General features: G+C 36.3%; 1 protein-coding gene across 2 annotated transcripts in view; it reads left to right on the top strand.

The window, feature by feature from the left end:
* Positions 1-8,902: 8,902 nt before the first annotated feature.
* LOC130050203 (cGMP-specific 3',5'-cyclic phosphodiesterase-like) overlaps positions 8,903-17,150 on the top strand; it is a 62,772-nt gene continuing 54,524 nt past the window's right edge. For both annotated transcript variants that reach the window (XM_056149436.1, XM_056149434.1), the window contains exon 1: positions 8,903-9,052. The gene's annotated coding sequence lies outside the window, so the exon portion shown is untranslated. The remainder of the gene's footprint in view (positions 9,053-17,150) is intronic.

Genomic DNA, 17,150 nt, shown 5'->3' with positions numbered 1-17,150 from the left:
ATAAAATATAAGTATACCACACAAAATCACCAACAATTTTCCTATATACAAGGTAAGGCCTTCCACAACAATATACAAAAAAATCACTGTCATCCATTACAAACAAATAGGCGAAAAATCCAAATTTCACACACACACATTTTCTATCAGAATTGCTCAAAATGGACTCAATTTCATCCAAACACACCTCATTTACCCAAGGCCTGTTTCACTTCATAAAGATCAGAAATCAAAAAAATGAATGTACAGTCACACACACATATCATTCAACTTCTTTTTTATGAAGTTTATTGAAATTTAAAGAAACCTTATTTTTATTGCAGGTTGCATCACTCTATTTATGTGGAGGTTCACGTCGAATCATGGCCGAAAGAAAATAATTCCTGGAACTTTGCATGTTTTATGGGACTTTCCTTATGAGGTAGGCTCTCCAATTTTTTATGAGATGTAAATTCAAGTATTGTGTTTGAAATTTTGTGAGTAAAAACCATGAAAGAAGGATTTAAATATTTTTTTGAATTTTTGTTGTAGAGGTGGGTGATTTGGCTTTTGACCAGCTGATTTTGCACGTGCTTGACTTCGATGTAAACAAACTCTCACGCCTTGCTGGATGGGTATGTATTTTTTGGTATGAAAATGCTCATTAAGAACTGTACTACATGATGTGAAAGTACAACTTCTGAAAAGTTTACTTTAAGGCAGCAGGGTCAGGTCAAAGGTGAGTAATTTTGGTAAGAACATATAGGCAAAATTAATAGAGTGGTGCAACCTGCAACACATGTGTCTGGGAAACATGTTTATTAAATCATACTCATCAGGATGCTTATCATAATCATCATCATGTATTGTATTAAACGCTTGACTGACATAGATTACGTAATAGGTAACTTGCACTATGATAATGATAGATAACTTGTACTTTAAATATGTCACAAGTAGTAGTAGTACTATGATATGTACGTAATCATTATCATCACTAAAACAATTAAGTGTCCGAGATCTGGAAAAAGAATGATAAAAATAAATTGTGCAGCTGCACTGAATATTTTTTAACCCATTTTTTTATATACCTAATCTATGTAAATTACTGAAGCATATACATTATAAATAAAGCTTTAAAATGAATACTACCCAAATAAAGTCTTTAATGAGTCTATTTCCTTGCGAATATAATTATTACCCCCCCCCCACCCCCCCCCCCCCCCCCCCCCAGTTAGAATGATCTACCTGTGTCTCGGGACATGCACGCCCTCACCGAGTCCGTAGGACATTATCATTTTTACGATAAAACATACTATCTACCCCTCCCTCCCAGCTTTTAACATTTTTCAGAATGTAGGCTACATGAGAATAAATGGTAAGTCATCAGCTGGTCATTGTAAATAAAATATAAATGACAAACCTGTTCATGCGACTTGTGAGATGTATGGATTGACATTCCACTTGTCGAAAGATCTCGCACTTCTCAACTTCAAAGGCTGTTTATAGTTTTTCTAGTCATACTAGACAAACAGTCGGGTAGGGATTTTCCTCTGTAGGCTCTCGTTAGAGTACGGTCTATGATGTTTCGAAGGGTCGTACTATTTTCGTTTCATCAAGTTTAGCCACGCTTTTTGGATCTTTTGTCTGTGTCAGAAAGGGATATAATGTGATGTTATTCATATGACCGTACTTTCTCATCTTGCTTGAGTCCTCACTACAGCCTTCTGCTGTGGAGTAGTATCTCGCTTTTGATCCCTTCGTTTCCTGGCAGATGCTATTTTACCGGAAGTATTGAAGGCTAACCAAATCATGAAATCACGTGATCACGGTGTATAAAATCTAGAATAACGGCAGTAACTCGAAAATGTGCTATTGTTACAAAAAATCGTAATAGTGACTTCAATGATCACGGGAAAAAATTAAGAACATTGAAAATATCAGATGAATATCCAATCCAATTGAAATCAGATCTTCTCCAACCGTTACGCCGGCCACTGTAACGGTTAGAGAAGATCTGATTTTAATTAGATTGATGGATATTCTATTTGAAATTTTATCGATGTGTCAGATCGTTGGTCCCGGGAGAACATTTCTGGTGAACAAAAGATTTAATCATATTATATGAAATTATATGAATACAGTGTACTATTAAATAATGACACTATATATACATTCCCTGTTGTTTTCTTAAATGTGCAGTCTATAATTGTCACTTAAAAATGTAATTTTCATTAAAATCAATAAAAAAATGATTTGTTTATCAAAATCGATGACATAAACTTAAGGAAGAATTATAACATATCTCGTGCGCACGATTTAAATCATTGTTTCGTGCGCGCGACATAATACACCCTATTGTCATTCATAATGTTATGCTTATTCCAGGATCCTCATTACAATGTCTTCGCACATTAAATATTGCCAATCTTGAAAGATCTGTCGCTGAAAATGATGCAGTGTGTAATATACTCCACCTGTGACTCTTAACTGTTAATACCTACGTACAGTCACTTGATTCCTACTTTCTCTTAGCATTTCCTTCAGAAATAGTAATGCACACGTATCTAATCGTACATTGTACGTCATGTGTTTATTTCTACATCTTTAATACCTATCGGTGGCGCTGATTTTAAATGTTCCCCGATAACGACACATGCCGAGGTTGATCATTTATATTGAATGGCAGTTTACCCGGAAATGAAACAATCTGATTCAATACCAGTTTCACCACATTAAACCTCCATTTTTATAATTTAATAAAAAGAAATACTATTTGACGAAACCGGTTTTCTTAGTTCTGCAGCTTTGTTATTTTTCTTGGCAATTAACAACAGAATACATATTGTTGGTTGAAAATTGTCATTTATTATGACGATTGAAGAAATTTACAACCCCATTATTTACATAATAGGGAGATCCCCGAGTATCAAAACTACAACTCGGACAACCTAAAAAAGAATGACTATTTTTATAAATTTTGTTAAATGAAAACATCATAAAATAGAAAAATAAGGTGGCACCTTAAAATTTTGCAATAAACTCCAATGACAATTGGATTTCCAATACCCCTTCATTTACTTCGAACATCTGTAATACCTATTTAACTTTAAAATACCAAAATGCAATAGAATAACACTTCCATCTTAGGTGGGGAAAATAACAAGCGTCCGAAATGCATGTCTACTAGTAAACCATTGTTTACCGCCAATACTTTCTTAGTAGTGTTTTATTGATTGTATATTGTTTAACGTCCCTCTCGAGAATCGAGAATTTTTCACTCAGATGGAGACGTCACCACTGCCGGTGAAGGGCTTACTGCCTTTGAGCAGGGAGGGAAAGTTATCGTGTCACACCTACTGTGACACGAGGTCTCGGTTTTTGCGGTCTCGTCCGAAGGACCGCCCCCATTTAGTCGCCTCTAACGACAAGCAAAGGGTACTGAGCGCCTATTCTAACCCGGATCTCCACGGGCTTATTAGTGTTCGAGGAGTGACAATTTTGCAATTCTGGTAAGTTTTTATCTTATTAAACTGAATCTCAATAGGTCTAAAAGAATCAAAGATGTAAAACATTTATACCAAGTTCTCTGCATATTAGTCTGTTGAAGATCAGTCTGTTGATATAGGTAGTGTTATGATTGTCATACATTGTTTGTGTGGGAGTGTGAAATACATGGTCTACCTACTAGTTTTGGCTTGGGCGTTAAACCTTTAACTCGATCCTTAGAACACTGAACTGTTGTATCAGATATTCCGGGTTCGATCCTAAGAAGGGGTTGATCCAGACCCCCTGTTTTAGTTCGTTTAGTCTGCAGGAGACGGACCGTGACAATAAGCATGGAAGTGTAAATTTCCGTCTCTGGTCTATCAATATTATCTACAATTTTCAGGAGTAAGTTAGAACGCATGTATCAGATACAGGTCGGTAATACATGCCCAACGTGTGAATTCTAGAATGTTTGCATGTTGATATGGCAGTAAATGCCAATATGCAGTAAATTGTTAAATATCTTCAATTTCTCAAAATAACTGCTGCTGGAAAGAGTGTAATCCCCAACAAAACACTTTATGTCTTTGTTTAAAACATCATGATAGAATCTGAAGATAAATCAACCGTGGAAATCGAATTACTGGAAGGCTTGAAGGATTTCGACCGAGTACATTTTTATCTATTTTTCCATCTCAAGCTCTTAGTCGTTCGTAATTTTTTCTTTTATGTGAATGATGCAACACCAAGTGTACTCCCGCTATGTTGTGACCGGGGTGTAGGCTACAGAAGCGGCAATATAGATGATCGAGGTTCGTTTTTGCATATTACCTCAATTCATTGATATATTTCGCAGGAAAGCTTATGGTTACGGAAGAAAGCATTAATTCAGGAATATATGGAAACAAATATAACCACTGTACACTTTCTAGTTTTATCAAACACCTCAACACAATTCCGACGATAGGGACAAGTTTAGCACTACCACATGTCTATGATCAAACATCAGGATAACGCTTTGTTTTTATGACCAATAAGTACGTGTTATCTGTATAAGTTTATGAATATACTCCCAGTGAATAAAACCAATCGTATTTAATGATTTCGACGAAAAATTAATGTGCTCCGGCCACGGGGTGTATGCTATCAGCTTTCCTTTACAGATGATTTGAGCAGAATGTTCAATTTTTAAGCATACTGATTACGATAGTGGGTGTAATGATACAACCTATCATTGGGCCAAATGCTGTCTGACGTGTTTCATACCGATTGTTAGGCCGTTCTTGGCACACTGATTTTGACTACGGATAACTCCGTTTACCTCATCAAAATATAGGGTTCACGGCGGGTGTGGCCGGTCGACAGGGGGTGTCTACTCCTCCTAGGCACCTGATCCCACCTCTGGTATATCCAGGGGTTCGTGTTTGCCCAACTCTCTATTTTGTAATGCTTATAGGAGTTAAGATTGATCACTAATCATCGTATTTACCTTTCATCAAATATTTCTTTTCATCCGAAATACGGACGCAATGTAACGCTTAAACATAAAAAATATGGTCTTTTTAATATGATGGTCTACGATGATTGAGAGCCTTTTGATAATTCAAGGGTTCACATTACACCCCTCTCCCCATGAATCTTTCAAACCACTATTTCTTTCGATATATATATATATATATATATCATTGGTATCCAGACATATTAAATCATGAGACACTATCATTGAAGTACGTATCATAATACTACTGTCATATAAAAGATAAACAGAAATAATAAACTACGTGGAATGTTCACATGGTTTCCGACGATAAAACATATTATATACTGTCTTTACTAAAAATGGTTGTAAAGATACATCATTCATTAAGAAATTGAATTATACGGCAAACGTTAATTGTTTCTTAAGTTAATATTTTGTTAACATAGTTTTTCTTAAATTTGGGACACGTTTGAGACGTATTATTGTCTGGCGGCATGTGCCGTTTTGTCCATAATTGTCTTTGAATGCTGCATTCAGTGCCCTCACCCCTAATATGATTAGACAGAGAACACAATCAAGGTATGATATGGATAGCCATGATAAGGACAACGATGACCTCTAGAATGTGTATGACCATTATGTATTGTGTGCTGATTTGAGTTAATAACGTGAAACAAAAGCTTTTGGGCTCTGATTTCTTCAGTACATATACCACGTGTAAATGCATTGTATAAGTAACGGAAGCATTGCTTTCAGAGTTTCATTCAATAAACTACTTTACTTACAAACAAGACATAGAAGTGCTACTACTTTTCGCACTTACATGTACGCGTAACAGAAATCTGGTAGCATATACCCCGTGTACAACATGTAGCCTACACCCTGTGCACAACATGTAGCCTACACCCCGTGCACAACATGTAGACTACACCCCGTGCACAACATGTAGCATACACTCCGTGCACAACATGTAGCCTACACTCCGTGTACAACATGTAGCTTACACCCCGTGCACAACATGTAGCCTACACTCCGTGTACAACATGTAGCCTACACCCCATGTACAACATGTAGCCTACACCCCGTGCACAACATGTAGCATACACTCCGTGCACAACATGTAGCCTACACCCCGTGCACAACATGTAGCCTACACTCCGTGTACAACATGTAGCCTACACCCCATGCACAACATGTAGCCTACACCCCGTGCACTACATTCATTTTTCGTCGATATCTTTGAATACGATTGGTTTTATTCACTGACTGTATATGCATAAACTTATACAGATTACACGTACTTGTTGGTCATATAAAGGTGACCATAAAACAAAGCGTTGCCCTGATATTTGATCATAGACACGCGGTAATACCAAACTTTGCCCCGATCGTCGGAATTATGTTGAGGTGTTTGATAAAACTAGAAAGTGTACAGTGGATATATTTGTTTCCATATATTCCTGAATTAATGCTTTCTTCGGTAACCATATGCTTTCCTGCAAAATATATCCATAAATTGAGATATTATGCAAAAACGAACCTCGAACATCTATATTGCCGCTTCGGTACGTGTAGCTTACATCCAGGTCACAACATAACCTACACCCAGGTCACACCATAACCTACACCCAGGTCACAACAAAACCTACACCCAGGTAACAACATAACCTACACCCAGGTCACAACATAACCTACACTCAGGTAACAACATAACCTACACCCAGGTCACAACATAACCTACACTCAGGTCACAACATAACCTACACCCAGGTAACAACATAACCTACACCCAGGTCACAACATAACCTACACCCAGGTCACAACATAACCTACACCCAGGTCACAACATAACCTACACCCAGGTCACAACAAAACCTACACCCAGGTAACAACATAACCTACACCCCGCTTGTTGGAGTATATTCGGTGTACAAGTAGGTTGAAGAGACCCGGGAAGAGCAGCATATGTACGGCAATGTAAAACACATTCATATTCTACATATTGGGTTCGGTTATGGCACGCCACGCCCAATAATGATTCCCCCCTAAACCCCGTGTAATTTTATGTTACCCAAGTCAGTAACTGACTTACAAACATTTCACGATATATATCACGTAATATTATAAATTAAAGTCGAACAGTTATCAATTCTGAGAAAATCATTGCGTTTTAAAGAAAATGCATGCATTTTTCATTCGTCGTATCTATATATGTGGGTAATGATCTGATGGTCTAATACGTAGCTCTTAGTATGAGTTTACACCATGATTATTTGTTTTTTTAAATATCGTCATTTTCATATGTATAGAAAGGGTTATGAACGCGCCTTTCATTGTTTGTATCTCACACCATTCTCTGTCCTCCTCCGTCAGTTGATTATTTAGTGGTTAGGCATATCATTTGATATTTATCAGAATACCAGCTATATGGAAAGCTTGTTGAAAATCCTCGTGATGACAGTGTGTGCTTTTATCAGGTAACATGTATCCTTTAGGGATTAATTTATAAAGTTTTATTAAATTTTTGCCACGAATTAAAGTCGTTATGAATGATGGAGTTCATTTGTTATTACATGTGCATAGAGTGTAAATTAAACCGTGTATTTTCCCAGGCGACTCTTGACTTGGATTTTAAATTTTTCAATATTTTCTTATCAAATGAGCAACAGAAAAATTTAGTTCATTTACAAACTACTTTGTCTTGAAATTTTAGAAATAATATGCATAGTATTATGACACTCATTGTGTGATAGTAAAAAAAAAATCCATTAAATTAATTAGTGATCCGGGGGTTTCTTCTGTAACAGGGTGATCAGAGATTTCCGTTCTATATAATATATATAGTAATACATCGGTTTCCATGCACACGGCCTATCATAAGGCATAACAGCATTATTGAATTAATCCTTGTAGGGTTTTGCGTGTTATAGAAACAGGTGTTTTCGTCTGCAGTTCTTCAGCCAAGGTGGTTATTATGCGGAGTTGATGAACAATTTTACAATATACACGATGATTACTTTTGTCTTCGGAAAAGAAAACTTATAGATTTTTTTCTTATTAAAATGATCAAAAAAGTAAGCTAGTCTCTAAAAAAAAAAAAGCACATTGTGTAGAGAACTCCAATATCCTTCCCGAACGACACTCATTGTAATTTAAGCCCCTTTTTGATGCAGTATAATTAATAAAGAACGAGGCACGCTAATGAATTTGTGAATGTCTTTGGGTTAGTGAACTTCCCAGTTCATTTAGAATCTTATTTAAAATTCAAGGACTGTCTCCGTAAAACTGGAAAATAATGTAATTACGAACAGTAACAGCCACTGTTACATGTACCTGTTAATGAATAGCAATCGCTTTCATCTATCTGTCGTCATGTTCATCATGCAACAGTCTCATTAAAAAAAAATTGGGTTTTTTTTTTAATTCAAAATGATCATGTACATACACGAATATTCAATCAAATTCTGAAAAACGTTTTTGTTCCATTTTTGTTATATTATTTTTAAAAAATCAAGAACATATTTATCACAGACTAAACCCGTTCTCTAGATTACAAGCGTTAAGCTGTCTCAGGCAGGTCATTCTAATGATGCATGTTTAAACTCGAAAAAGCTGCATACAGCTTTTATTTTTAGCATCGTTTTATTTTAGCTGCTGTTGCGGAAAATAATATGTATGGAAACTAAATTTTGCTTTGAAATTGACAGTCATAGTCGTTACAAATTTAAATACAATCGTGAATTTAAAACGGAGTGAAAAATATTTATTAGAAAACATGCAAATATAACCATGAGCAATTATCAAAGCTTTATGTATGTTCATTAGAGAGAGGTATACCTGATATGATGCTCTATAAAGACAAATTCCATATTGTTTAATTGATTCGATAAGTTATCACTCCCGTCCTGCAGATCGATAATAGATGAATCTATTGATTTGCACGACATTAATTGAAGACTTCACCGGAAGCTCCTCCTATACATGGAATTCTGATCGATTCGATGTATCAGACGAACATATTCGTTTTATGCCACAAACACAAGCTGCTTGCTAGAAGAGAGCGACTGATGTGTTGGATATGTTTTGCCTCAGGCTCAGCTTCAGGTAAGCCATTCTAATGATTTCTGAGAGATTCAAAAAACAAACATGGCTGCTTCACTTATGCCTAGGCAGTTGACTGTACAATCGTCTCGGTGTGTACTTGGCTTCTCGTTAAATAGCATTGACTGGAAAAGATAGATATAGAATTAGTTATTTCATATCGAGTCGGGATTCGGTGATAATTGGAGGGATGTGATATCTGATCGAGTATATTTCATCCTGTAACATCACCTGCAACTTACCAGAAACGCATGCACATGCAACAATGCTTAGACGTATCTGCTTTTGAATGTTTTCCACAATACATAATCACGACTCGCATTTAAATATAGAAATATTTTAAAAGACAATCAGGACGTTAATCCGAGCCAACATGTTAACATAAGAAATTACATTTCTCTCATTTAAAACAAAATTATTATCAGTAATCAAATATTTTCAATTGTTTATGTTTTCACCCAAAATATGAATGTTTGCAAATTGTCTCAAGAAGGTGACCATGGAATTTCATGAAAGATGAGCCTTACGATGAAATAATCGTTCCGCAAAGCGGATCATCTCCTCGCAACAAGCCGTGTAATAAGATAGCAAAACTGCAAGTGCTATTGCAATCACAGACTCTTAAACGAATTTTGAAATTTACACTAAAGTGACCTTGACCTTTTATACCAGAAGGAACTACAAGTAATATCTTGATGCAAGATATCCTTGAAAGTTCACTTGACATCGAATACAAACTACACAACAATAATTAGTTTACAAGGAATTCGCCCCTCAGATGTGGATCTTTATGCACTGAATGTTTAAATAAACAAGAAACTCATAGGCCTTATCGCTCACCTGGGTATTAGTTTAAAATATCACTAGTCCCAAGGACTGTGACAATTAGAAAAAAAATCCCATTTTGCATATCTAAGCTAAATTCTAATATTCAGCAACAGTATAAGAAAAACAAAACAAGACGTGTTCTTAAAAATTAAATGCCCCCCCCCCCCCCCCCCCCCCCCCCCCCGTGCCTATACTGGTGAAAGAGTTTACATAATATAATATATATTATGTAATACACGAACTGGTGTTCGAATTATCATTTATTGAAATGACAATGTAGAAGGGGAGATCACCCAGAAATATGTCTTACATTGGTACTAATTAATATTGCACAATGTTCTCCCCTGTTATGAAACAAATCAATAAAAAAAATGACACTGTAAAAATGGGAGATCACCAAGAAATATATCATACATAAAGTTGCATAATCATCTCCCCTGATATAGAACGAAATACTGTATTTAAATTAGACAGTGAGAAAATGTAAAAACATATATATATATATATATATATATATATATATATATATATATTAAAAGAAATAGAATAAACAGTACACAAAGTTAAAAATTTAACGCAAGCGCTTTCATTTTATAATCCTCAGGCGTTACATTTCATTTTATAATCCTCAGGCGTTACATTTTGAATGTAACGCCTGAGGATTATAACTTTGTGTACTGTTTATTCTATTTCTTTTAACTTTGTGTACTGTTTATTCTATTTCTTTTAATATTTTATACCGGACACTGTGATTTTTTTAAAAACACAATTTGGATATATATATATATATATATATATATATATATATATATATATATATATATAGTGCAACCATAACGTTGGCGGTCAAAAACAAAATGTTCAGCAAAAACAAATGACACATATCGTTGAGCGTCGGGGAAGGTGGGTGGGTTAATAATTTGGCAAGTAATATGTCTAAATGCTTCAAGTGACGTTATCTTTTTACCACGTGACCAAAACATAGGGGTCAGACTAAAACCGCGAAAAACGCATGAGACTATCGCAATATTTATTAAAACGAGGAACATGATTATATAAAAAAAAATTATTTATCATCATTTTATTTAACATCATCATAATATTATATAACATTAACAAGGTGTGACTAATATCGACCCGTCCTAGAGTCAAAACCCTAATATTGCAAAATTCCCAATTTTGGTACGTCCTTTTTCTGCTTTTCCTAACTGCATTTAGTTTTATACCATATCAGTCTTTCAATTGATAAAAGGACAATAATCACTATAATAAGTTTAGTCACATCCTGTTAATTCATGGGATCATAAAATTTTAGTAAAGGGCTACCTACTCCTTCTAAATATCCATTTAGTTTCAATTTAGTATCAATAACATGAAAGGCGAAGATCACGAACAGTGATCAATCTCATAACTCCTATAAGCAATACAAAATAAAGAGTTGGGCAAACACGGAACTTTGGATATACCAGGGAGATATCATTTAGATATTTTACACATACAGTATACACTATGTATACTAAGTTTGGTCCCACCCTGGTCTGCATGCTGGAGCCTTATTTGCGGGGTAAAAACTGCCAAAATTGACCAATTTTCAAAAATCGTCTTCTCAATAACCGAACATTTGTAAGAAAAATTGAATTCATAGTAATGCAGAGCAGGATGGCCTCTATACAAATTGTAAATTTTATGATCGCCAGGGTAGAAGTCCTGAAATTTATACTTTATGCCCCCCTTGCCCCAAAGATGCTTCATACAACATTTGAAAAGGTACATGTAGTTATTAAAGTAGATTAAATTGTTTAATTGTAAACGTACGACGGAAGATGGCAGACCAATTGCAATAGGTCATCCGAGTTGAGTTTACTCGGGTGACCTAAAATTTTTAGTAATAAGTGTAATTAATATCTCGCGTGCACAAAAACTATCGAAATGTCCCTTTCAGTGATCTTGGTTTTAACATTAAACCTACGAACAAAGATTATATGGAAATTACCATTCAGAAACGTTTGACAAGGCTCTATACAAGGTGTAATTCCTACAAGTCTGATTGTATTGATTGATTGATTAAATATTGTTTAACGTCACACTCGAGATATTTTCACTCATATGGAGACGTCACCATTGCCGGTGAAGGGCTGAACAAATTTAAGCCTATGCTTGGCGCTTACGGCCTTTGAGCAGGGAGGGATCTTTATCGTGCCAGACCTGCTGTGACACTGGACCTCGGTTTTTGCGGTCTCATTCGAAGGACGCAAGTCTGATTGTATTGAAAATTGTACACAAAATCTATGGAAATTTCCCTTCAGTGAGCTAGACTTGTAGCTTTGGAAACTGATAGGAATAAATATCTGATGTAAGGAACTATTTTTGCAACGATGATAAACATTGGACGAAAAACGTAGCTTTTTTGAAATTTCCCTTTCTGTCATCTTCACTTTTCACCTGTGTCCTTGAAAACCAAAAGAAAGAAAGGTCGTTATACAAGTTCCTGCAAGTTTGATAAAAAGAAATGCGACTCTTTCTCATTTATAGAAGTGATGTGGCTCATAGCCTGAACACAAGACAAGAAATTAATGAACAAGTACGATGAAACAAAACGGGTGCGTTTCTATATTCCTTCGGGTCTCTTTCGCAAACATTGGTCGTTTGATAACGAAACAAAATAAAGTAAAAAACAAAGTTGTGACTCTGAAATAAACACGTTTAATATTTGTTTTGGGGCATTGTTTGCCTTTACATCACAAACTGATTTCATTCAGGCTATCTGATATACATGTCAAAGTGTATCAATCATATTGAGAAATTGACTGAAATTGAGTATGGTGTGTTCAGAAATATAACAGGAACTCTGCGAAAATTAAAGCAATCCTTGGAGGTAAGACCAGCCACTGCTTCCTAACTCTAGTGAAGAGACTTGTGTAAAATTCTTACAAACCTTGAAATAAAAATCACTGGCTGAATTTCTAGCTTTATATCATAAGCTAAACTTGTAGTAAATCGTGGTGAACACAGCAAAGCGTTTGCTCGCATTGCGAGCTCTAATGACTAATGAAAACATTTCCGAGTTGAATTTGCACTCACCTTGAAAACTTCGTTGACACAATATGTACAAGGTACTAAAAGTCTCTCATAAAAATGGTGAATATCTCGCAAAGTCAAATCCTGTTCATCTGAAATTACGAACTACAGTAAATTGCATATCATAAAATCAACTGCATCTTTGAGATCCCATACACAATGCAGTGCATCACATTAGGCACTGTGTATATCGAAATGTAATAAATCGATTAGTGCCGACACGTGACGTGACGTCACGGTCTGTTTTTATCGTCATTCAAGAAGTAAATAACGTTTGTCAGTGAACATGGCGTATGATTTGCATGCTGATCTACTGGCATATCCTATAAGGCTATATTGTTTTCCCTCTCGTGATACAACTAAAGCAGTGGTGGATCTAAATTAGTAGCTTGTATTTGCAAATGAAAACAAACAGTGGAATCACTTTCAGATTAAAATATGTACAGTAATTATTATCATTTTTTCCTCGTTTAAATGTTTGAAAAATTTCAACTCCCAGGAGTCCATTCTGTACTTTGATTATGCTCTTCCAGTCGTAAAATACTAAATAATAGTCCGTAGTTTCGATTGGAAAAATTGCACGAATGATGAAGTGGAGCCCATCATTTCCAAGGGAAAACATCTGGATCCGCCCGCGCATATATATACATGTATGTAGCTGCGTTCGCTCTAGTTTTAGCACAGTCAATATTTATGGGTCTGACATTTCGTAATTTGTAATGTGGTAAACATTTACTAGTATGACGTTTGTAGACTATTAATGGATAACGGGTTATTCTTATACATGGTATTAGAGATTTATCATTTCCAGTTATTATAGAAAATACTACCGTGGCCTAACTTTTTCATGAAAATACCGATATCATTTCTACACTTTACATTTTTATTCCATTTCATGTATCATATTCATTGGGAGGAGATCTGAATTGAAATTAGTTATTAATTAAGCTTTGTGGGGTTTATGGAATGTTTGAAGGTATGTTTGGACACGAGTGTAGTAGAGGAAAACTATTAAGCATTTTTACAGTAAAATTTGATACGGCTATACAAATGTAACAGAAAGGGAGAAAATGCAACGGACCAGACCGGGATTCGTACCCGGGCCCCCTGAATCTCTAGTCAGGTGCTCTACCAACTGAGCTATCTGGCCACCGGCGATCGAACCCGGCTGACCGCTACATTCCTCCCTCCTTAAATGTCTTCAAACCTGAAGACATCAACCCAGGATCTCTATTCCCTGGCAGGCATTTTCACCTTTCAGTTCCAGGGGCTGGTCTACGGCACCAAATGTAACAGGAAGGGAGAAAATGCAACGGACCAGACCGGGATTCGAACCCAGCCGCCCCCCCCCCCCCCCTCCCTCCTTGGAATCTCTAGTCAGGCGCTCTACCAACTGAGCTAACTGGCCACCGGCGATCAACCCGGCTGACCGCTACACAAAAATAAAGCAACATCAGACTTCAATGGTGCGCAGGGAAAAAATGGGTGGATCTGTAGCTCTCTGGTCTGTCCCATTTTTCTCAGAGAGCTACAGATCTGCAGCTACTCGTTTCATACATTGCACATGCATCAGTTTCACCCAAACTTCAAGAATGCGGAATAACACGAATAACGAAAATACCCGTTTCTCCTCAAGTTGGTTGTTTGTTTTACGTTCCGTCGAGAATTTGTCACTCATATTAAAAAGGAACGAACCTGAGTTGAAGGAAAGAAATTAACTAATGAGAACAATTTTGGAACCTAAAAACTTATTTCCGTCGCCATTAAAACCATTGTAACCGTGCAGTTCATTTCATTTAAACGTCGCCAATAACCAGAAAACAATTATCGATAAGAATTCCCTCGTCATTATTGCAATCTCAAAGTTGGCATCCGAAATAAATAATTCATACTGAGTTCAGTGGAGAATGCGCAACAACATGCATCCAATGGTTTTATATGTTTGTATATACTAAGATCAAAACAATCCACATCTAATGGATCATTAAAAGTGATTCCTCCCCCACCATTTCCAATTTACCGACATGTTCATACCGTGCACGTAGCAGACGAGTCTTCTCGGAGGTTATTCTAGTACAATGTTTATAGTCGTTACAGTTACTACAATAGATTTACAGCTTTCGAAATCCATAATTATTTTAATACTACAGCGTCACTATTGAGTGTAGGTGCGGTGTCTATCTACATATGTATATATACAGTGGCTATTGAACAACAAAGTGTACCAAAATCACAAATCTAATGGGAATTTAGTCTTCGTTTGCCCAGATCTGGGGAGAAAAGACATTTGAGGCTCATGAATGAGTGTTATGTAAAAGACACCCCCCCCCCCACTTAAAAAATGAAATCCAAATCCGTCCGGCGCTGACATAACTTGTGGACATGATGCCGAAGGTCAATATTGCCTTCATCGTCAAATGATTCTGCACGAACATTATATCGAAAAATTGCACTGTTTCTGAGAAGCATTTTTTCTTCATTCTCATGGTTTCTTGGAACTTTCAATCGAAGACTAACCTACCTACCAAGTCCTTATTGCGCCCAGAGGCACACCGAACAAGGACTAGTTTTACTGTGTCCAACGGAGCATTTGGGGTGTTAACTAGGCGGCGAACGGCACTCGGATCACCTCGGTCGATTCCATAGAACCTCGGATGTATGATGTTTTCCGCCATAGTATATGTGTACGTATACAGTGACGTATAACAACATGTTTAACGTTTCTGATCAACTGGAACTACTGACAGCTCCCGCGAAAGAGTCCATTTTAACATAATTCTTTTATAACACTCTCAATGTTTGGAACTATTTCTCTTTGAGAATTATGGGTTTCCCCTCGAAATAGAGGGCAGTTATCTAAGGAAAACTCGAAAAATTCCTTTTAAAAAACATATTTTGATCACTACTTTCTGAAAGCAGAAGTTTTCCCGAGAGATTAAATAGGCGGCTGCATTGCAAATGTTAGGCGTAGCTACACATCACTTACCGTCATACATCCGAGGCTAGATGCAGGGTACCGGAATCTGCAGAATGGGCGACCGGGGTGTTGATTTTTCAACGCTTCGCCAGCGGATAAGGCGAGTTCATTTCCATTTTTTACGAATAGGATCCATTGTCTGATTAAATTTATTATTGCACGGAAGGAAGGCATAATAAGGGTTTCTAGTCGTTCAAGGTTATACTCCAGACTTGCACATTTCTATAATTGATTTTCCCTAAACCTACTAACATCTCCCGACTGAAATTTGTTCCATTGGTTGATTCTGAAAAGTAACGTAACCAAAACAAGTGTATTCGAAATGCTACCTAATGTTTCTTGATTATACATGTACAATGCTCTTTCTGAGAACTACCTAATGTTTCTTGATTATACATGTACAATGCTCTTTCTGAGAACTACCTAATGTTTCATGATTATACATGTACATGTACAATGCTCTTTCTGAGAACTACAACTTTGCATCATATGAAGTTAGAATTAAAATAAAATTTAGAAATAATATTGTAATGTATGTTACAGTAAAAACCATATTTTTGAATCACGACACATTACTCGAATTTCAGTTTTGAATTTCGTAATTCATTTGAGTATATCATACCCTGGACTACATTTTGCTGACTATTTCTCTGCTTACTAGGGATGTCGCCTCCTTTTATTCTATTTATTTGGACTACCCTTTGCTGATTATTTCTCTGCTTACTAGGGATGTCGCCTCCTTTTATTCTATTTATTTGGACTACCTTTTGCTGATTATTTCTCTGCTTACTAGGGATGTCGCCTCCTTTTATTCTATTTATTTGGACTACCTGTTGCTGATTATTTCTCTGCTTACTAGGGATGTCGCCTCCTTTTATTCTATTTATTTGGACTACCTTTTGCTGATTATTTCTCTGCTTACTAGGGATGTCGCCTCCTTTTATTCTATTTATTTGGACTACCTTTTGCTGATTATTTCTCTGCTTACTAGGGATGTCGCCTCTTTTTATTCTATTTATTTGGACTACCTTTTGCTGATTATTTCTCTGCTTACTAGGGGTGTCGCCTCTTTTTATTCTACTGTAGAACCACCACTGGTTCTGGTTATATTATATCTGGTTATGTTTAGTCAGCTAGGCGCTTGAAGACACCTACATGTTCATGCAAACTGGGATAACACTGATCATTAAGATAAGAATATATTCAAAAATGTACAAG

The sequence above is a fragment of the Ostrea edulis genome, chromosome 9, assembly GCF_947568905.1.
Source record: "Ostrea edulis chromosome 9, xbOstEdul1.1, whole genome shotgun sequence".
Classification (NCBI taxonomy): domain Eukaryota; kingdom Metazoa; phylum Mollusca; class Bivalvia; order Ostreida; family Ostreidae; genus Ostrea; species Ostrea edulis.
This window is presented reverse-complemented; position numbering and strand designations above follow the sequence as displayed.